The sequence below is a fragment of the Lonchura striata genome, chromosome 1 (assembly GCF_050655825.1).
Source record: "Lonchura striata isolate lonStrDom1 chromosome 1, ASM5065582v1, whole genome shotgun sequence".
NCBI classification, from domain to species: domain Eukaryota; kingdom Metazoa; phylum Chordata; class Aves; order Passeriformes; family Estrildidae; genus Lonchura; species Lonchura striata.
In genome coordinates, this window is record NC_140703.1 from 83,294,526 (window position 1) to 83,318,583 (window position 24,058).

Genomic DNA, 24,058 nt, shown 5'->3' on the forward strand with positions numbered 1-24,058 from the left:
ATCTCAGAAGTTTGGGCCTTGTGATATAGATAAAATTTGGGCTTTAATTCCACCTTCATTAAAGCAGATGTCTAATTGTTTTGATATCTGGAGTGGTACAGGATGGCTCAGAAAGAAGTTTGCAACTGAAGGATGATTTGAAGGTCCTTGAGAGGTAAACAGGAAGTCCCAATCATGGAAAGAGAGGAGAAATGGGAAAAAAGAACCCAAACAAACAAACTCAGAAAGCACAAAATGCTGTTTGCTTTGCAATACTTAACTGAGTGAAGCTTGGAAGCTACAAATTTGCTTGATCAAGTCAGGAAAAAAAGAACAGAGAGGATGTCATAGCACATAAGCTTCAGCAGCTCAGTGGATGTGCAGCTGCAGCAATTAAACTCTTAAAGGGGCATGTGTTAAGTTGTAAAAGTTTGAAGTCAGAAATGTTTATTTTGCACACTCATTCATTGTGCTGGGTGATGAACATATGTGAACAAGTGCATTTTCTCTGTTTATCCTAAACACTCTGCTGTGGGTGTTGAATTCCTTCACTGCTCAGGGTCTGTGGGAACAGGGAATGAGGGTCCTGCCTGTTCTCTGAGTACTCAAAATGGAGTATTGCTTGTTGTTTGCACAGGAACAGAGACTACTGAGCTGCTTTCATGCATCATAATCTATTAGTTGTGTATATGCACATTATATTAAAATTGTCTTATTAACTTTAATCAATTGTGAAGTTAATGTAAAGCATTAAAGAATGCATTTAAAGCATTATTGTATAGGTTTTTTGTTCAAGTGTAAGCAGTAGAAAGGAAATGGAGGAGGAAGGCACCATCAAGGTTAAAGTCAAAACTTCATTACATGAACAAATCCTGATCTTCCAGATATTACTCAGATGTTTCATTATAACCATTGACAGAAGTCTCATTGCTTTTCTTGGGGTCATTTGTGAGTTTGAAAGTACAGCAATGAAGCATAAAGTATCAGGATGAAAAATGTAAGAAGAAAAAATAGCAGCCCATTCTTTCAGCCTTCTGGCAAATACATATTTTCTGTTGGATATATTGAGCACAGCACAAAAGTGTCTCATGAGAACTTTGTGCAAGGAAATGCACTGTATCAGTCACTTAAAGTAAAAAAGAAACATGTCATCACTCCAAGTGGTATTGATTAAAACAATAAGGATTTCCTGGTGCCAACAGTTGAAACAACTGTGTGAAAAGTAGTGAAGAGGTATTACCATATTGTTGCAGCTTTCTCAGGAAAATTCCAAATAAACTGAAGGATTCCTGTCAATATTTGTATAAGGAAACATGCTGCTCTCTGATTTGGAAGCACTTCACACACATGCACGCGCACACACACCCCACTGCATGCAAAATTCTAGAGAAACTATTACAAGCACAAAAAAAGAAGTACACACTCAGAGTTTGGTGCACTCTTTCTCATGCTAATATTTACAACATCGATTTCTTATTGCTGGTATTTCATCTATGTTTCTCCCAGGTCTGGTCAATGGAAGGCACAGCTGCTGAATTCCCATATTGTGTAGGCAGTGTGCCTTTGTGTTTTGCAGCTGGGGAGTTCTCATGTCCACAATAGCCAATCTGAGCACACTAAATTAGGAAAGATTATTGTTTCATTTATTGACTACAGAAGTTTAAAACAGCAAGTATATAGTTTGTTTCATGTTTTATTTGTTAAGGTCATTTTCCCCAAAAGCTGGGCACATGAACACAACTATAGGGCAGCTGTACTTCCAGCCACCTCAGTAGGAAGAAAATTCCAAACATTATTGAAATGAAATTGGATGGTTAGTTTTGTTCATGTGGCACAGCCTCCCACCTGCTTTCTCCCAGCTATCCATTTGTGAAGACTTGCTGCAGCTTTTTTTCATCCTTTTGCATCAAGTTCCTTCCCCACAAAGTGTTTATCCTACAGTACAGTTCATTTTAATCAAAGCTAGTTTTACAGTGGAAGGAAAGACAAGTGAGTTCAATTTTTGAGCTCAGTTCTCCAAATGTTTCTTTCACAGAATGGTCTTTAGAAAAGGAAGGCAGCAATTTTAGCTGGAAGTAAATATCGCTTCTGTGTAACAAAAAAAGGGAGGGGAGAAGCGGGAGAAAAATCTATTTAACACTTTAGGATATAATGGTATTCAAATAATATATTTTTCTGCCATTTATTCATTTGTGAAGAAAGTCAGTGAATAGTAATAGCTGCTGTCAAAGATATTTATATTTAAAAGGGTCTTTATGTAAAATAATTTTTTTTTTTTTTATCAGGAGTGATTTTTCTCCAGGAGAAGTCTGCCATCTCCTAGCAACCGATATGGCTATCTTTTTTTAACAGACGCTGCAATAACAATGGGTGCCTAACCTTTATATGGAAGTATTTGCACATGTACAATCAGGCCGCTTACGAATTCAAACTGAGTTGTTAAAGTGCTCCAGGGGAGACTCTGGTTACCACTTTATCTTCTATGCATCTCATCTATCCAGGACTTTATAATGGCCGACATTTTAGCTGTAGTTGAGTACCTCCCAGAGAGCTCCAGAACTAAATCTGGAAATGACTCACACCTTCACTTCCCTCTCTCTTCTCTCACAAGAAAGGAAGGGGCTCATTTCACTATTTAGATATTATTTCCTTCTATGTCTTTCTGATTGTGTCACTCAGTTTTCAAAGCTGTAGTATCACTTAAACTTGCTGGGTAAAAATTCCTTTTAATTTAGAGCTATATACAAGAGAATACAATGACCTACATGTGCTAATGGGTAATTAATTTTGAAGGTACATGACTGTAAATTAAATACCTCTGACTAAGGGTAGGCTCTTCCACTTTTTCCACTTGTCTGGTTTTGGAGAGTGCAGATTTAGATTTAGACAAGGAGAAAACCTGGCAAACTGTAGCATGCCCAGGCTCATTTCAGTGATTCACACCTGCATGCCTGCCTGAAGACTGTTCTGGATCACGAACACCACATAAAGCCTGGGTAACACATAAAGTGTGTGTGTGGTACCCAGGTAATGTGAGATCTAGCTTCCAGGAATTCAGAACTCTCCAGCTACTGCTCAAAGGCTGTTCTGTAAAATGTTTCAGTAAGAGGTCTTCAAAATTTCCTCTTTGCAGAAATAGAAACAGCCATTGGCTGAGAAAGAGAAGGGGGCAGAGTGAATGATGCTTTGGGACATGTACCTGATACATGGTCTCTGCTCCTGCTTGTAGGGCTTTTAATATCTTTTAAGTATCTCCAAACATCCTTGAACAAAAGGTGGGAATATTGTTGGCAGGAAGCATGCTGCTGGTGATAGGAGCAAATGGAACAAGAACCCATGTCTTTCCCATCAACAGCATGCCTAAACCAATAATTTCTTATCTATAAACCACAACAATGGGTAAACCAGGTCCAAATCAGAGAGAAAATGAGGAACAATTACAAGTAAATTAAATAAAAATTTCCTTTAAAAGTTCTTATATAAATTAAATACAACTAAACATTGAACTTTATTGTCCCTGTGCCAAACCTGTAGCTCAGTCCCTTACTTAGTAAATATATAGGAAGCTGATAAATCCCCAGGTGTGATGACAAAAAGACTCTTCATTAAGCTTCAGCATCTTTCTCTGGTCAGAGTTCACCCTTCTCCATTCTTCTATCAATTTCATTCAAAGTGGTGCTTAAGCTTTCAAAGCAGCTTTCTGGATCCTTCCTTTAAGTCAGAATATAGTTTCTCTTTCTCTTTTTTACTATCTGTGTGCAGGCATTTCCAAGCTGATTTAGTGTGTTCTCTGCTTTTGCCACACATTTAATATTTTCCATTGCTGATGCTCTCTCCACTGATAAGTATGACTATTGTGCTTGTCTATCTACAACTTTAGGATTGCAATATAGATATTTGCCTAAAACTATATATGTGTGTGTGTATATATATATGTCTTTCATCATATATAGATAACTTTCAGCAGAGAGACTGGGTGATACTTCCATGGAGTAACTTGGGGATGTATCAACACACATGGGTTTTGGACCCAGCAGTTCTTACTTTCAAAATACATTTTAACTTTGACATTTTTGCATAAATACTTGATGGAAAATATATGTCACAGGAAAAAAAAGGAAAAAGAAGACTGTAAAATCTTGATATTGGAGAACTAAATAGTAGCCAGCATTCTTTGAGAGTCTGATGCATGTCATTTGAGTGCTTGACCACAAATCTTTAAATTAATCCTACTAAGAGAATTCATTAATAGTAGATGAACTTCATTCACTGCATGAGTTATAGAATAATAAAGCTTGTGAATAATTTGCAGTGGATAATTTACTTCTAAAGTGCATTTGACATATTTAGACTCTTTTTCTGTTTGTAGAATACCAAACAGTGCTGACTGGCCTCTCCATCTGGCAAGGACATGAAATGTGAAAGGATGTCCTGGGTAATGGGCAGCAGCTACAACCTCCTGAGTAACAGCTCTCTGCTGTTGCTGGAAGCCATAATTTCTTTTCCAGTTTGATCTTAGAAGTAGCTAAGATGCTATTTTACTTCTCTAGCAATTAGAAACCTCCTTCTAATTTTCCAGTCTAATTGTAACCAAGAATACTTTTTTTGATCATCCTTGGATAAATGTTGGTTTCTCAGCTTTACTAGCTCTTTGACTTCTCTAGTATATACTTGTTTCTCAGCATCTATTTTGTTAGCTTAATCAAGGCTTATCTAAATCTTCTTTTTTCTGGACCATCCTAGGAAGAACTCTTATGTTCATTTATTTAGAATTCTTACTTTTATTATTTTTTGACTTAATTCAGCTATTTTTTCTTTCTTTTTTTTTAGCTTCAGAAGTCAATTATGAGCGTTCAGAAAGTTCTTAATAATCAACAGACACTGTTGATTTGTATCAAATATTGTTTTTATTCCTAATCATGCTCTAATTCTTTCTTTTTATTGTAGCTTACCTAAAATCTAATAATTTTACAGTATTCAGTGGTATGAATCCAACTCATAATGAAAGGATAGAAAATGTCTGATTGTTTTCTCTTTTGAAAAGAATACTACATGCTGAATTACCAGATTAGTAAAATTAGATAATTTTAGACCCATTTGCAGGTATTTTTTTCTGGGTACCTGTCTTGCCTAGGGTTTTTACACTTGAAATCATCCTAGTTTATGATGAATTTATGATGGGTGATGATTCAAAATATATACAGTCTACCTTCTGTGTCTAGCCTGTCCTATGTCTATTAAATCTTTGTTTAATCCTTTTGCATAATTATGTTACCTGCTATAAAATTGCTAGGCAGCAATGACTAGAAGAATTATTCCTGACTGATTACAATAGTATTTTGGTTTTGTTTATAAAATTATCTTCTTTGCCCTGTTACTTGCCTGTGTAGCTGCTCTGTAATTAGCTGTTTCATTTCCAGGCATCACAAGTGTCTCTACTCAATTTCAAGTTGAGTGAGTGCAGCACCTTGTAATAAATGAGGAGAGCTGCAAAGAGGAAATGTGATTTCTAGTGGTGAGTTTGTTTTTGGTAGATAGCAGACCAAGGCATGGTTTGCATTTGGCATGTAGGGCCGCGGGACAGGAGAAGATTGTGATGCTGCAAACATATGAAGTAAAGACCTAATGATGCCAGAAAATGAAGCAAAAAGCAGTTGTGTGGGCTTCTCTTGCTGTACAACATTTCTTGGGTCTCTGACTTGTTACTGGTGCTGTCACAGGTCTTTCTCTAGCTTTTTGCTGTAGTTACTTGCTGAACCAAGTTAGATGTATTTTATCAAAAGGCAAAGGTGAGAAGAGTTCATTTTCCCCCCCTATGTAATCCAACAAACAAGATATCAACGATCAAGAAAGGGGAAGATGGAATTTAAAGAAAATTATTTGTCCAGGAAATGCGAAGGTCAGACTCTGCGGGTGAGGAAATTGTAGCTTTTCCCCGCTGAAGGCGGCGGGGAAGCGAACCGCGCTGGCCGGCGGTGCGGAGCGCCGCTCCGCCGCGGCGGCTGTACCGAGAGCTCCCCCTCCCGTTCCCTGCCGCGCCCCAGCGCGGCCGCAGCTCGCACGCCCAACCCGCAGGGTCTGGCGGCTTCCTGTTCTTCCCTGCGGCGTGACATGGCACAGCAGAGGACACTTTTCAATGCCACTTAAGTTTCTACACACTTAAGCTGTAACCTCATCTAAGGGGATGGGGAAGATGCTGCCCAAAACTTTCAGCTTCCATTTATTTCACATACCACCACAGTTTTCCCATATTTGATTTTGGGTTTATGGCTTTTACTTTCCTTTTTCTGTTTTCTAACTCTAAGATGAGAATCACAAATCACTCTGTAGGGAATTTGACTAAAACGAAGGAGTCAAATTTATTGTTAATATTTCTCATTAATTTTCAGATGCAAGAAAACCTCCGAACAAAACCAAACCAAAAAACCCACAGATAAACAAGCAAACAAACCACAAGAAACACCACAAGCAAACACAAGATACCCCAGAACCCATATTTCTTAGACAATCAGATTTAGGAAACTTCCCCAAGTCATATTCAAGAAGGAGAGCCATGGAATCCCATGAAAAACTAATCAGAGAGTATTGAAGAGGAGAAAGTTGTGACTGTGAGAGAAAGGACGCCAAAAGGCTTAGAATCCATGCTGTTGGAAATTTGCAGTTGTTACCATATCCACAATATAGAAACTGAATGATATCTTCTGAGATGAAGGTAATGATATAGAATGACACATATTTTGTGGAAAACTGTTTAATTCTGAAAACAAAAGAAACAAATTAATTATATCCATGGCTGCTTAAAATGGTACTTGCTGACTTTATTTAAAGAGTAAACAATAATATTTTTCATGAGCCCTTGTACTGGTGCTATATAGGCTCTTAGTGGAGAAAAATGTGTCTTGGTGAGCATCTTCTATAAAGACTTGATTTCACTGGATACTTTGCAGAAAATCAACTTCAAAGGTTGCTAAAGGAGAAGAATTTGTTGCAATCATATCAATAATTTTTTCATTTCCTTCAAACAAAATAGGCGAGTGAACAGGAGATTCCACAAATAACCTGCTGATAAAGTGAAGGGATGAAAGAAACAGATGCTCATTTTGTTGAACATTGTTCACTTTTGTGTAAGAAGTGAGGATTACACTATTTGAATGCCAATAGAAGAAAAATCAAGATTAAATATCTTCAAACATATGTAACCCTCACGTTACTTGAGGTAAGAGAACATAAGAATTTACAAAAATTCAAAGTGCTTAATCCAATGGAGTAAAATATTGCATCTCTTAGTAACAGAAAGAAACATCAGCAATTAAAAAAAAATAGTGGCTACAGAGCTTCTAGGGTAAATAAGTACAGAGTGCTTATGATAGTTTTGTTTATACAGATAGGATAAAGCTCTGAATGGTTAATACAACATTTAGACATTGTCCTTTAAAGCTAAAAGTTGGGTTGTTATAAAAAATATTCTCTGCTATTTGATATGATATTTTATCATTTCTGCTTCCTTCTCTTTTATATTTTACTTTCTTCTGTCCCTTTACCTTTTACTCTTATCCTCAGAGATCCCCATTCTGCCTGTTTTTCGCTGCTTTCCTGCTCCTCAACATCCTCCCTCCAGGTTTGTTTTCCAAATCAAATTTCACAGTAAACACAAAGGAAATGCAGTTGAGGCAGGAGGAACGAGGCTACAATCACAAAATCTTCCTTGCTGTGTAAGATATGAAGAAAGTGCATAAGAATAAATTCCCAAGAGATATAACCAGGATTAGTGATGTGTTATGGATTGCCTGTTGTGTTTCATGCATCCTGGCAACCCTTTTTACCCTAATGAAGTTCTTCTAGAAAACGACTGAATTATGTCCTTATTCTAAGTAAGTAGACAATCTTTTTTTGCATGATTTTTTTTCTCAGTGAACTTCTGTGGAAGACAATGAAATGTTGAAAAAGATAATTATTACTTATGTCTTAGGATTTTTAGGCATACATACGCATTTAAAGAAACTTGTGTGAACAAGAGTATGCCCCATTTCTGGCCTTCCTTAGCCTTTCTTCCTTGTATGGATTGATGCAGAACAAATAAATAGTCAAAAGGGGTTTCATTTTTTTTTTTTTTGGTAGGTTTATTTTGTTTGTTTGTTTGTTTGTTTGTTTAGTTTTGGTTTTATTTTTTTATTTTCAAATTTACAAACCAACAGTACTTTTCCTGTTCACCTCTGCTATACCATCTTTCATAGCCAGGCAAGAGATGGAGGCAGCCTTTGCAAAGCTGAGGGAATAGGTGGGTTGCAAGGCAAAGGTTTAGTGACATAAGAGCTCAGCAGATCGTAGTCTGAGAGCTGGGACTGAGTGCCTGTGAACCAACACTGATGTCTGGAAGGAAGCAGGGCCTCAGGAAGGGTACAATAAGGCTAGAGCTTGCAAAGCACATTGTGTGCAATTAAGATATTTCATTCATTTAAGGTTGTATTTTGTTTTGTCTGCAGAATAAAAGATTATTCATTCTGGTTTTGCTTTAGGATTGATACTTTAAGCTTGACAGTCCGTGCGAATTTCTGACTCCTTCAGTGCTGTGAAGTAAATAAAATCTGAAGATGTCAGTGGATCCCAGGTGCAGGGGAACTTGAAGTCTCAGACTCTTAAAAGTGAAGGGTTTGCTTTAAAACAACCTTATTTAAGGATAATTTTACTGGTGAATCACGCAGAAAAAAGGTGCTCACATCTTCTAAATTGTCTGGCTTTTAGTTATGTTTCCCAGAGGAAGTGCTCATACATTAAATGCTGTTCTTCTCTTAGATAGTTCACCTTTTCCCTACAACTCCAGCCTACCCACAGACACTGCTGGCTCATACACAAAAAGGAGTGTTTCTGGAAGTCTCTGCTGTAAGATTGCATAATCACTCATGCAATTTAGTCAGCAGGGACAGGAGAATGGACCTTCTTCACTGCACTGTGTGTAGTATATGCAGAGGAATTATGGCTGTGTAACAGCAGCAGCAGCAGCCAATGAAACATCTACATTTGCATGGCCACTCAAATAGAAAGAGAGGACAATTTTTTCCTGCTTTTTTTACTGCTTCTTTAATGTAAGCAATTATGCATTTTATCTACTGATTGCTATGTACAGGCTACAGATAACTTGAGGCAAAAAACTGTGAGAAGTAAGAGACTGTGACGGTGGGGGAGAAATATGCTGGAAGGTAGCTTTGGGAGGATGACAAAGTGCAAAGGGAGAGTCATCCTTGAGGTCAAAGAGTTGCTCAAGACCTCTTCCTATCTGTGAGGACTAGGATAGGAAAGAGAATGTTCCTACATGTTGTCTGCTTCTTTTGGATACTTCATAATCATCTGTAATATTGGATACAGACTAGGAAATAAACTTGTATGGTTCCAAAAGCCAGAATGCAGGTGATATAACAATGGCAGCTCTTTTCAACTTTGTGTTTTTTTCATTGGAAGCAGATGACTAGAAAACTTGACTTTGGGTGTGTCAATCCTGACTCTGGTTTCTCACTGCATGTTTAATGATGTGAGTTCCACTAGGATGGACCAGACCCATCTGTGTTTCAGAGTTTTCGTGGCAGCAGAACATACTGATTTAAATTTCCTTTAGCAAGGGTGGCATTCACTTTCTAAGCACTTTAAATTTGATGCACAAATTTACATCTATTTTTTCCAATAAATATTTTATATTTTCATTTTTATTCTTGCAATTAGTCACTCTAAAAAAAGCATTTAGTTACTTTGGAAGCATCTCAAATCACTTTCAGCAATTCAGATTAACAGAATAACCACTGTGTATTACTTGAACTGAAATTCTTTATATTGAGAGTAGGGAATGGTGGTATTGAGGCTGTTCAGTTAATATGTGACTACTGTCTGTGTTTTTTTACTGTAGCTATTTTTCTTGTTATATGCAGCTGTAAATCTGGGTAGACACATATGCTTTTGTACGAATAAAAATAACCTCTTAAAACCTCTAAATTAAGTATGTTAAATGGAAAATGTTAAGCACTTGTTATATTCCATTATATTTTCCCAATACAATTCCCAGTGAAATGAAAAAAAAAAAACAGCTTTATTAATAAATTCCATGGTATTTCTGTATTATGGGAACAATATATTCTTAAGCACTCCATGCATCTGAAATTTGTCTCGATGTGGCCCATTTATTTTAATTTGGATCTGTCAGCAGTAAAAAAGAAGTAATTAAACTTGTGACTAGCATGGAGAAACATTTTACATCCTAACACTGTAGCTTGATATGCAGTAGTTTCTTTATATTTCTTCCAGTTGTCAGATCAAAGTCCCTCAAGTACTGTAACTCAGCCATGCTTTGATTAATTACTTTACACAATGAATTTGCAAATTATATTTCTGAAGTGATTTATGTACTTCTAAACTTCAATCACACACACTCTTCCTCCCCCCACCCCCATTTTGTTGTGGGTTGTGGTTTTTCTGGTTTTTTTAAATTCCAACCTTTTTCCACTAATTTAGTTAGTCCACACCTTGGAAAAATATTTCTGAAAAATAACTGTTATTGTTTTATGTTTAACAAATTGGTGTAAACACAGGTTTCCAGTAAAGAATTAAATCTTACCTGAATAGTACAATTTAACAGAACTATATGAATCACTTAAATTGCAGTCACACACCAGCAAAACTAGCCTCAATGCTTTGTTCAGATACATGAAATTCCTCCCTAAAAATTCCCAGCTGCGGGTTTTGTTTAGGCTGGTGTTTTGTTCAGGACAGGTCTACTGGAATAGCTGAGCTAAGGCAACCTTTAAAATACATGTTCAAACCAAATATTTGGTTACTGTAGTTAGACATTGGTAAATAGAATTCGAGGCAGTAATAACTTGCCTGTGCCAGTGATGTGCTTGTCTGGGCAAAGTTTAATATTTACATTTGTGGTTTCTTTGTACAATCTCACGTGGAATACTCTTGTTCATGTTCAGCTCATTCGCACTACAGAGTGATATCTAATCTGTTCAGTGGTATTGTTTTTGTAGGTATCCATGCCTTCCCTATGGCTTGCTCTGACAAGCTTCTGAAGGAATGGTATGAGGTTATTTCTCTCCTTGCCACTATCTGATATCCTAAGTTTTGAATGTTTGAACAGGGCATTCATTCACATCCTTTAAGTAGTAATCTAGATGCTGCTGTTTTTCATTCAGGTATGAACCCAAGGCCATGTGGGTGGAGGTAAAGGAACAGAGGTAGAGTCCTGATTGCATATCTGTTTGGGACACTGTCCCAAATACTCTTGTTATTTTTCAAGGCTTCAATATCATTGATTTGTCCATTCATGTAAGGAACTGAACATATTGAAATGGGCTGAGGTCTCACAGATTGGAAGTATTTATTGACTCCCTGTCTTTCTTTTAAAGTATATTTAATAGCTCTCCTTCAGACAAAAACTTACTATAGGTTGGGGGATAGTTCACTTTGCAGGTCCCTCATTATTGGAAAAATATTATTGGGAAGGATTTCAATAAATTTTGTTATTAGATGTTCCTGGCAAGATTTTCACTTTGAAACACCCACGTCATGCCCCAGGATCTGCAACAGCTTCTTTATTAAGTCACATATAACTACTGTGCTGTGCACAGAAGTGTTGATCTCACAATTGTTTGAACTCCTTGAACTGGAATAAAACCCAACACACCAAAAATATTGTGTTCTAGAGCCACTAGCATGAGGTAGAGGGGAGACACACAGGAAATGCTATGCAGTGTTAGTGAGGCCATTTTCCTCTAGGTGGGAACAGCCAAGTAATGTATGTGAAAGGAGCTGCAGCACTTGCTCAGAGGTGAACAATCATTCCTTGGGACAGATGCATTTATCCATATAGATATAACACTGGCAGAACAAGCTTTCTGTCCTGAGTAGTATCTCCAGTGACTGCTAGTAGGGGAGGCATGATGTAATAGGTATGCATTTAATTAAATTTAGAGTGATACTTCTCCTTGTATCCCTTCCCTGTCCTACCATACTTGTGCTTTCCACATTCAATTTTAAATAGACCCATTACTTCTAGGTCTGATCTTGGATGTTGGCACAGACAGGTCTATTTCTCCTTGTCAGAAAACATTTTTCAGAAATGTTTTTATGTTCTTTCTGAAACTGTGATAGTCTAAAATTTTGTAGGAGTTTCAGAAGACTGAAACTTTTTTATGACCCCTGTGCAATATATTTTGACAGTTTCCTATTATTTTGACATTTTTTGCTACTAAAATGCTAATTTTACCTAATAAATGAATTTAGACAATTAATTAGGAGAGTACATATATAGGAATACCTTTTACAGACTGCTTAATTTGGTCACTAAAGCATAAGGAGTGGAAATGTAGTTTCTTTAGTTTAAGTACTGCATTTTCTCCATTTAATGCTCTGTTCATAGAACTTGTCAAACTACATTTTAGTAGTAAGATGGGCTTAGCCTGTCTGCAGCTGTACAGTGTCACTACAAGATAGGGCATAGCACTGACTCAATTCTTTTAAAAGGAAACACAGCTGACTCAAACTGAATGCACATGGTCATAAAGAGCAGCCTCCATGTGCAGTTTTTTCCCGTGAATGTCCTGAAGGATGAAAAAAACCCCAACAAAACAAACAAAAAAAAAAAAAAACAGGCTACAAGCTTGTTTATATTTCTAAGTCCTAAATCAAAAAATAGGCAAGCATGTCAACAAGCTAAGTGCCAGATTTACATGAAGTATAGAGTCATAAGAAGGATTCTGAAAAATTGGATAGGTTGATTTTTATGTAGAGGCTATTATGAAAATTCTTTCCTTATGAAAAAAAATTAATGTCTCTGTTTCTGCATTGAGACTTGAGAAACCAGTAGACCTATCATATTAATAAGGCATTTTAGAATACACATCATTAGGATATCAATGTCCCTTGTGTACTGAAGCAGGAAATGCAAGTGTGACATTTTTCAGCACATAGAAAAGACTGCTATCATTACAGAATAAGTAAAAAAAATAAAAAAGAATGCATTCCTGGAAGGTTCTTCTGTTTTAGAAAGTAGGATGGATTCATCTTGTGTTTGTTGCTCACTGTGCTTATACATATCTGTAATAATCACTGTAAATAATCTGTTGGAAGCCTGAAATGGACTTTCTTATAAATAAAAATAAAAAAGCTCAAAAGTAATTATTTTTTTCATCTATTATTACCTTTGTGTGAGTAAATTCCTCTCTTGCTTGTTAAATATTGTCAAATCTCGCCAGATGTATTTTGTTCTGTCATCCCAATGCCCTGAATAGCCTGGTAGACATTTCATAGTAGTTTATAGTTTAGAACTTGATCTAATTTATGTTGTTGCCTCCTTTCAGTTTGCCTATTGCTTCTTAATAAAGGGAATATTTTTAATAAATGAAGAAACACCCGTCTCAAAACAAAGACACTACATTAACCCCCCAAATCTTCTTATGTAATTCAAAGAGATATTTAATCTATAAAAAAAATAATAGTGGCAGGAAAAACCCCATTGATATGGCCCATCACACTAGGGCAAGGAATTATGATGGCTTCTATCAACATTGGAACTGACATTAAGACTTCTATTCAAGGAGTACTTTTGTCCTCAATTTTTACAATTACAGTACTTTCGTCCTCAAGTTTTACAATTACAGTCCTTTTCCTGTAACAGAGGCCCTAGCTCAAATTTTACATGTCCAAATTTGTCTCATGGCTGTAGCATATCTGGTGACATGCATACATAAACCTCTGGAACCTGATTTCTTGATAGTGAGAATGTATTTTGATAGTTTTCAGCATGTAAAATTAAGTTCTTGTATTGATCTTCTCTGAGCTGGAGTGTGTTAACCCCAGATTAGAATTTAGCCATCTTCAGCATATAACAGCAATCTGTTGAATTCACAGATGTTTATCTTCCTCAATAAAATTTTATTTCTTGTCTTCAGAAGAGAGTCTAATGGGATACCTATTGTCCTAGATTTTATTTATTTATTTAAAATAAAACTAGATAATATTTCTTTTGAAACATTACCTAGTTGTCATTTTTGTTCAGTTAGGCCTTTCACAAGCTTTCCTTCAGCAGTACCTTCCTAACACTCTTTGGGGATTGCTACCTGATGGTGCGTAGGAACAACTCACTAGACTGGAGACCTAAGACTAATTTTTTTATTTTAATATCAACATTTAAAGGAGAAGTGGCTCCCACACTTTTACCAGCACAGTTATCAAACCTGATGCATATGGAAAATCATCTGTTTTACACATGAAGACTCTCAATTGGTTTAAGTTGACATGATAGTTCTAAATGGTTCTGTGGTGATTTAGGCAAGCTGAGAATTTGGCTGTTCTTATCTGTAAGAAGAATACAAGTTTAAAAATTAAAAATATGAGCTCACATATATTCTGAACATGTGTTTATATAGTGTGTTTCCAAAATTCTGGAGAAAGGTTTGTTGGCTTCTCCCCCTATTCCAGCCTTTAGTACACTCAAATATCGGCAGAAAATGTCTCAGGCCATAATGGAGGAAGCAACTTATTGGCAAAACATCTCTTCTCTGAAGCACCAGAGAAAATAACCCCAGAACATCTGGTTTCCCTTTAGACCGGAAGCTCAGAAAAGTTGCCTTCCACTTAAGTTTGTCATTTAGGATATGCAAGCATCTATTTGTCTGGTTTCCAAAAGAAGTGAAGATGCTGTCACTGTGTAGCCTGTCACTGTTCACTCTAATTTTTCTCTTCTTAATAACTTTGGAAACTGCTGGCTAACTTCCAAATCAGACAGAGAGGTAGGTGTATGAAAGATAAAGACTTCTTACATGGTTCTTGAAAATAAAATAAAGAATCTCCTTAATGCTCTCAGTGAAGATAAGTGATGGTGTATGAACTCGTAGAACGATCAGAGAACTTGGGACAACTGTGTTATGAATGGCATAACTGGAGGGTGGTGGTGGGAAACCCAAGGCAAATAAAAATCTTCCTAGTCATTGTTGATAACTTTTCTTAGAGATTAAGAGACTTACAAATGATGTTACTTACAGACTGATTCTATGACATCTAATAAGGCACAAACACTGACTCAAATTTTTCGCACAGTTAGGAGATATGTCTTTTTGCTACATGTATATAAGTATAAATATTTGGTATATATAAAAAATAATATATTTGAATTCAGCTAAAACAAAAAAGAACTACATCTGTTGGAAACTAGGATTTTGGGATTTGGAGTCTCACATTAGATCAATCAGCAAATGTGGCTCAGTTAAAGGGGTTCCCTGCATTTGAGTATATAACCTTGCTGTATGGTCTGAGGGTTGGCCTCCATTTCCTCACTCATACTAGGAGTTTCTCTCTTTCTAATGAAAATTTAAATTTCTGGGCAAATCTGTGAACAAAGCACCTATCTCTTTTCTTTGTTTTTGAGTCCTGTTTCCCTACACCTTATTCTGCAGTTTTGAGGATTTAAGCATTCCTTACTTGACTGTCCCTGCCTTTTTATTCCTTCCATATGTTGTTCTCTGTGTTCCTCTGCTACAATTATTTATCAGGAAATGCACTAGACTAGGACAAAAGAAAAATATTTTTTCTGAGGGTTTTTGCTTTTATCTTCTAGTTTTTTGAAACCTGCATGGTTGTCTGACCTGACTCAGTGTGCCCAGCTGAAGGGACAGGCTGGGGGCAGCTTCATATTAGGGAAGTGAAGAGACATTTAAGTATAGCTTATCTCTGGGTGGGATGTAGCCACAATGTTCGAGGAGAACACTAAGCAGTGTGTGCCTATACTTGTTGAATTTACTGAGAAAATCACTGTGAAATTTTTCCTCTCCTGTGGTAGACAGTCTTAATCTGGCCTTTATTGAACAAATGCCTGAGATTTGGAATATGTTTATATAAAAGTGAGCAAAGTGTGATTTCTTAGAAGATAATTGCAATTATTTTCTCTGCTATACATTAATCTTTAAGCTTGTCCATTTATCTGTTTTGGTGCTCATGATTAAAATAAAAAAATGGGAATAATGAGTAAAATTTCCTGTGTATGGATAATGAATACCTGCTTTGAAGAAAGACCTCTATATTCAGATCCTGTCCCCTCTGTAAAACACTCCCCATGGCATACTATTATGTTAAACCAATAAAGAGGAAAATGGTATTCCACGCACATGTGAGCTAATAACCACTGGCATGCAGAACATAAACACCACAGTGGGTCACACTAAGGCAGACTGGCAAGCTGCTGTGCTAGCTAAGTTTCCAAATGCCTGAAGATAATTGCCCCAGTATATCCATGCAAAACTTACAAAGAAAAAAATAAGATTATCCCAACCATGAAACTAACTGGAAAATTACTCAGCAGTGTTATTGAAAACTCATTTTACTTGCTGTGATATTTAGCTAATATGATTAGCAACATTAAGATGGAGACTTCTGCTATAGTTTGGAAATAAACTGCAACCTACATATCACAGTGGGAAATTTATTTTGTTCTGTAACATATCAGCACTTCCTGCCTGCATGAAATCTCTTAGACATCCACCTTTGCTTCCTTAGATCACTGGTGTCAATTCAGTACTTATTCACCAGCAATATATAGTTCAGAACCTCCACACTCAATTAGAATGGTAAGAATGGTATGAGAAGCATTATTCCAATAATTAATTGCATGGAGCAAAAGTGAAAATACTTTTAAAAATTATTTACAAGATATTTTCATGTACAAAATATTATTTTCATGTTGAGATAATTTTAAGGCTTTTGCATAGGTGAAATTTATTTTATTTATATAAACACACAGGAAATTGAAATGCTGATTCCTATATTTAGTAAGATATAAAAAGTTTGCCTTTCTTGAAGTTATTTCCTTACACTTCTGCCCCCATTGACCATACCATCTTCCTGCTTAATTTGGTAATTACACCTTCCTCTTTCTTACAAAGCCTATAATAATTTCAATGTTTAAAATGAAATATTATCATGTAACTATAGCATCTAGGGCCCATGGCTGTAACAAAGACCTTGTATGTTGAGGTCTTTGAAAGAAAGCACAGAACAATAAATTAGTTTTCCCTTTCAGTTTCTCAAGAGAACACATTGTAAGGCAGGAGATAAGAGATAATACACACTTACGGGAGGACTGCAAGAGAGGTTATCAAGTAAGGCAGATATGTATAAAGATCAAATTATCTCTGAATGAGGCAGTGTCCACTTTGATATTTTAAGTACTGTAGTACCTACTAACTTGAAGATCCAGAGGTTAACACACCTTTTTGTAAAAGTATATTTGATATCAACCTTATAACATGTGAAAGCCTATGAATTTAGTTCACAGAAAGAAGAAACTTTTCAAGACTGTTGGTATGTTTCCTTAGGAAATCTAAGGACTAATAGGGAACAGTTCAATTAAAGCACCCAAATACTTGAGTGGGAAGGATGTATACAGACTTGCTGTACCAAAGAATGAGAAAAATAGTCTTGCAATAGAGGGAGGAAGCTACCTGGGTAAGAAAACATAGGTAATTCTGCCTAAGTCTAACCACTTGGTAGGCTGGGGATATGTATGAAATCCCATTTACTTTTTTCTCATTTACAATTTCTAGAGATGCCCCTCTTCATTTGCAGTTTGCAGCCCAGAATGCAAGCTCTGTCTGGGAGGCAGAACACATGGCATTTTAAAAAGGAGTGGCTTGTTTGGCACTATTGTTTGTAGCAGAGCTTCAATATCTCCCTATGTGCCTGTATATACACACATATACGTTGACATTTGGTTTTAGACACCATAATTCAGATCTTCTCATGTAAACCAAGAGATTCCTGAGGTCATCCTCTCCCATCCCCTTCACAAAGCAGGCTCAGTTAGATCAGCTTGCTGGGACACTTGGCCAGTAAATTTTCAGTATCTCCAAAGGCAGTGATTCCACAACTTTTTTGGGCAGCCTTCTCAGGCACCCAGTCATCTCCATGGTACCTTTTCCCCCTCTATGTCTAAAGAGAATTTCCTCTTTTCTAATGTGTGACCACAATTTCTCATGCCATCAATGCATGACATCTTTAGTCCTGTTCCACTGGCAAGAGCATGGCTGTTATAGATGCATCATTATATTTGGCAGCTGCAGAGAGCACTAAGATTTCCCCTTCACCTTCTCTTTAGGCTGAACAAACTCCGTTCTTTTGGCTTCTCCACATATGCCACATACTCATCTTACTAGCCATCGTCTGGACTTAATCTGGTTTTTCAAAATCTTTCTTGAAGAGGTGTGCTTCCAGCTGGAAAGTGCAAATGAAGCCTCAAAAGTGCCAAATAAAGTGGAATAACCACTTTTGATCTGCTACAATTAATTATCATGCATAGTGGCACTGTTTCAACAGCAATTGATTTGAGACTAAACTTATTTTGAATAACCGGAATCCTTGTGGTTATAGTGTTGTCTGGGGGACATGATAGTTGCTGGTTTGCATTGATTCAATAAGGGAGTCATCTGAATCTCTTTTCTACATCCTGAACATTACAATCATTATGTTTTGTATTAAAGGGAGGCTTTACCCTTGGTGTGGGTCCTGATGCTGACCGGGGATACTAGGTGTGGTCTGAGAATGCTTATTGGATCATGGTGTCAAAACAGGGGGAGAAGCATCTATTGTTTTTATACTGATTAGGTTTAGGTAAGAGAAATGTATTTGTTGGTTTAGGCAGAGATACCTCTGTGTATTCTGGACTACAACAAAAGTCCAGGGATTTACCAAAGGAGCCTCAGTAGCTCCAGGATTAGGCAGGATCTGAAAAGTCTATTCAGACACCCCTTTGTCATATATACCTAAATTATGCTTAAATCTTATTCTTGAGCTACCTGTGATTGCTTTCAGCTTGCACTGCCTTCAGGGATATCTCAAAACACAGCTCATACACAGGCACAAGCTTTCTCCCAAACAGAGTGAGAGACTGAAGACTGACTCTACCAAATAATCAATATATTCAAAAGGACGGGCAAGTAAAATGCAGTATTTGATGTACCTTGAGGTTTTCCAATATTTTATGTCACTAGACAACATCTTTCCGAGTGCTTCTTGATAGTAAGCTCCCCGTTAATTTTTTAATGTATTGGATTCCATCCTTAGCTGGTTTCTGTCTGGTTCTCTCCTTTCCACATGGAGCAGATGTACTTGTGCCTACTGAAGCAATGTGCTGTTGCCAGTGTGTTGCAGGAGAAAAAAAATGAATCTAATCTCCAGTTTAATACTCCCAATTTTGCAATTCCTTCCTTCAAAGCAGGGATGGTCCCCTGCTGGCACATGCAGAGCCCAAGGCAGGGTTAAAAGTGATGGCAGTGGTGCCTTGGGCACACGTTGCTGTGGCTGGGGAGCCTGCTGAGCTTTGGCAAGCTGAGCCATTCACAGAGCAGGTGCTTAGAGGGGCACTTGAGCCAAGGGCTCTGAGATACTTCGGCTAGGCAAGTTGCTATGGCATTTAATGCGAGGTCAAACAGCCTCTTTCAGAGCCAGGATTTTATCAGTCCCACAGTCTTGCTCTCAGTCAAACTCTCTCATGGGTATGATTGATTTTCCTTTGGAATAAATCAGCTTTGACTTCAGTCACACGTTTTTAATTTACCTAAGTCTTTATCAATGTTATCAGCTTAAAAATAAAGGCATGTTTTGGTATGAAATTGCACACAATTTAGTCTTTTATCTCTGCTCCAATGAAAGTACTGACTAAACAGAAACACGGGACAAGAGTACATGAGACTCCTGTTGCTTATTTGTTGCATTTGTATGTTACTGTCTGGGAAGATTTGAAGGGTGGACCTCCTCTTATCCCTCTGCTTCAGCTACAGGCAGGAAAGTGCTTCAGCAGTAAGTCACGTTTCTCTTGTTTACTCGCATCAAGACCTTTGTGTTGCGTAATTCTTTTGTTTTCCACTGTTGTAATCTCTGATGCACACGGATCCCAGACAATGTAGATGACCCGTGTGGGATGCATGAGGTTCCCTGTCAAGATATTGTTGTTCCTCTCTGGCTGGCATCCAGGTTTAGTACTAACTAAGATGAAAAAAAAAATAGAAAAAAAAAGAACAATGGAGATAAATTTAGATGCTGTTGGGAAAAAGAATCTAGGACACTGTCCATCCCAGCCCTTTGAAGCAACACCCACAAAGCAGTTTCCTGACTTTTTCAGGGATTCCCAGATTTTCACAGCAATTTATGCAACCAAAGCTGACACCACCTGACTAACATTTGGCTAACCTTTTGCAAACTCATTCCAAATGCAAGCTAAGAAACAGAGCCTGGTGTCCTAAATTAGAGCCTGTGTGCAGACTGTGCACAACTGGAAAGAGCTGGAGCATGGATCCTGGTACCAGAAGTGCCCAGGCAAATCCACTGCACTGATTTCATGAAGGCCATTACCAGCCATGCTCTGCAGGCAACAGAGCACTAGGCCTGATTTTAATTTTACTAGACAAGCGCCTACTCTAAGACTGAAATCCCTGATACTAGGTCCTCTAAAATACTGTTAATCACTGACTTTGTACACCTATTCATTATTTTGATATATAGCTTAGGTATATGACTGTGTTTCAAAGGCCTCATTGAAGTATTACTAGCTAAAGTGATCACTAATTCCAATTCTATAATATTGCTGTTTCTATGTAGATGTGATGTTTAATTGTTTAAAAGAGTTGGACACCATATGTGCCCTAAACCAGTTTCTCAAGTCGAATTCCAGGGGGTGGGGAAGGCCTTGCCCCTTCTATAGATAGTGGTTTGCATTTTTCTTGAATAGCTTCTTTTTTAGAGAGTTCTTTCCCTATGTTTTGAATATTCACATTCAGCCATTGATGAAATGTTTTCCAGTGCAATATGCATTTACACAGCAGTTTGTATCCAAAAGGATGCCGTGACAATTTTGATCTGCTGGCAGGGGTAGCTGATTGTAATGTTTACCAATGTAATGCAATACTTTAGCTCAATTTTTTAAAGTTGAAAAGTTTCACAGAATGTTGCATTGGGTCACACCTTGTAAATTTTTGTCTCATTAGTTAATTTGTTTTTTTCTAAAATAATATAATTTTCTACAAGATAACTTTCATTTTAACATCGTGTAATTTAAATGTTTAGTTTTTAAATTTCAAATAATATTTTGGTAAAAAGGTTATCTTTGAGATTTTTTTAAATGAAGTCACTATATTTCATGTAAAAAAAACCCAATCCAATTGCAGCTCATTTTATTTTTCATGTCATCACATATAAAAATGAATGATAAGTAGGTCATAAATTTTCTCTACTGATGTAACCAGGTAACAAAAACAAAACAAAACAAAACAAAACAAAACAAAAGAACAAACAACCCCACAAACCTACTCTCACCAGTTCAGTCATAATTAATTTGTTAATATACACTTTCTCTATGGAAAAAATCTTTGAATTTGCATGATCAGATTTAATATTGTGGGTTTGAAGGCAGGTCATGTTTTTCGCTCTTCCTCATTATGATGTCAAACCATATCACAAACCTTTTTTACACCATTAATGTAAAGATATTGGGGTGGAGTGTTAAAATTAAGTGCATGAATGGCCTTTCACTTGGAAAGTGAGCAAATTGGTTATCAGAAGGATTTTAGCTAGAGTTCCAAGCTGGAAAGCTATTTCAGCATACACTAATCTTCAAGGATTTCAACAGTACCACGAGACTCTCAAAATTATTTGATACATATTTCCTTTGGAGATGTTTTGATTACCTGACTATAATAATTCTTTGACCTCAACCTAGGTAAATAGGCATTGTATGTTTCTAATTAGTGTGTGCTTATGCTGTTTCCGTTTTATTTTCAATTTGAATGCTGTCATTTAATAAAAACTTATGTCTTTAAAGTACCAAACTTTATTAATCCACTTAAAGGCTTAAATGTCTATAAAAATGTACTATGTAAATTGGACTTCTCCCCTTCTTCAGTCATCACGGCCAAGCACATAAAGCTTGGGGAAATTTATGCATTTTGACCATCTCTAAATCGTTAGAGGCCAAACCAATTTAAATAGCAATCAGTGACCAAGAACACCCTTTGCTCTCTGAAGGTTTGTTTTTTTTCCTTGGTATTCTAATTATTTAATTCAATCTTGTTAGGTTCAGCTCTGCTGGATGCTTTGCAGTCTGAATTCATTCTACTTTGTTTAATTTGCCTTTTTTCCTTTGCCATTAGATTGCTAGCTCTCAAGATGAGAACAGAGAACTAACTCAATATTGCATAATATGAACAGAAGCTGTTTCTAAATTATCAAAAAAGATAGGATGATCCTTTGGATTTGACACTTGGGACAGAGTTTTTGTGCCTTTTTAGTTGCTTTCCAGTCTGGGATCATTATCCTTAGGATTTCCCACTTGTAAGACTGAACTCCTCCCATTTTATAATGTGTTTAAATGTCTTAAAAAACCCCAGACTAACATATGAAGTTTCCTTATATTATTTTTTCACTGACCTCGGCGGAGTCAAAGTTTGTCTCTGAGATATCTGGAGGTGATAACAATGGAAATGGGAAGGAACTCACAACAGGTTATTTTCAGAAGTGGCATCTCAGAGTGGGCTGGAGGGACAAGCATATTATTCTCAAAATCTGTAAGAAACTCAGCTCAGTGAAAGGTAGCATTTTACCCCAAGCTTGTAATAGCCTAACACTTTGGAAATTGCACAGGTTTATACCCTCCCCATCATGTTTATTCTGTTTGAAACGTTGACAGAGGCAGAGGTATTTAACTCTGGTGTGGCTTTTACTATCAATTATTATGTCCTTTATGTAAGATCTGGTCTCTGAAGTCATCACTGGGAAGAGGCAGAAAAAATCTAACAGTGGGCAGATTTTTTATGTCTGTGTCACTCAGATTTATGATATTACAGCTTCTATATGCAAAAGATGCATCTTTTATGGCAAGATAGCTCTTCTAATGTCTTGAAGTGTCCTGAACTCATTACAGCTTTTGACTTGTTCCAGCCTTCAGATTAAAATGGTTCAGGTTACATCATTTTAAACTGCACAAAGGGTCAAGAGACCGTATCATTTCAATGAGGCCACAGTTCATTTGCTTTGGCTCAGGAAAGCCACAGGATGAAATACATATTAATGCTCACAGTTTGAAAGAAGGATTGCAGCCTTGGTATTGCAATGAGATGAAACATTTCATACATGATGCAGCAAAACAGTCACTAGATTTTTGCCAGTTTGAATGAGATGGAGAGGAAGAGACAATGTAAGAAAAATAATTAAAAAATGCACCTGGTACCTAATTTTTTAAAAAAAGTTTTCATTATGGGGAAGAGCAATATTTGCTTTTTGCTTCATGGAGTTGAAATCAGTCCATTAAGAGGGTGGGAGAAAAGATTAATAGATAAATTCAACATACTGACTCCTTCACATAGTTAATGTGCTTCATTTTACCTAGGTGATGAGCTGCCTTTACACTGACAATGAGTGGAAAGGGAGGAAGAGAGGTTAAATATGTGGTATGGTGAACAAAGTTAATGAAAGCATATTGCAGGATTTTACAAAAACCATATATTACTGTTCATTTAATATAGTCCTTGGGACAAATACATCTCTGGTGTAATCTCATTAAGCTAATGAGATCACATCAGTGATAAATTTGGCTCTTGTATTTTAAGTTTTAAAATGGTGGTGGTATCATAATTTTCTTCTCTGTTTAGAATGTGAATGAGCATTGGAAGCCTGAGAAAAAAAGAGAACTTTTAAGGGTGACGGAGACCAGTGAGATAGGGAGGATGGAAAGTAGAATATTGAGCTAATTAATTTTTAGCTCTCATTGTCCTTGTACAAATATTTAAAGTTTCAAGCTTTGCACTTCTGTATGTGAAGGAACCGTTGTCATCTGAAATCCAGAATCTTAAAGATGTAAAGCACCTGCCTTTCTCTAATTAGTACTGAGGTTCATATTTAGCCATGACAGACATCTTCAAAGTCATCCTCAGCTTCTGATCTTAACTGAGCTTTAATACCTTGTCACCATTTGAGTGTCTAAGATGCACACAGTTTAGATGGTGCCTCAGGTAGCCACTGTGACTGCTGACCATCCTGACCATCCCACAGCAGG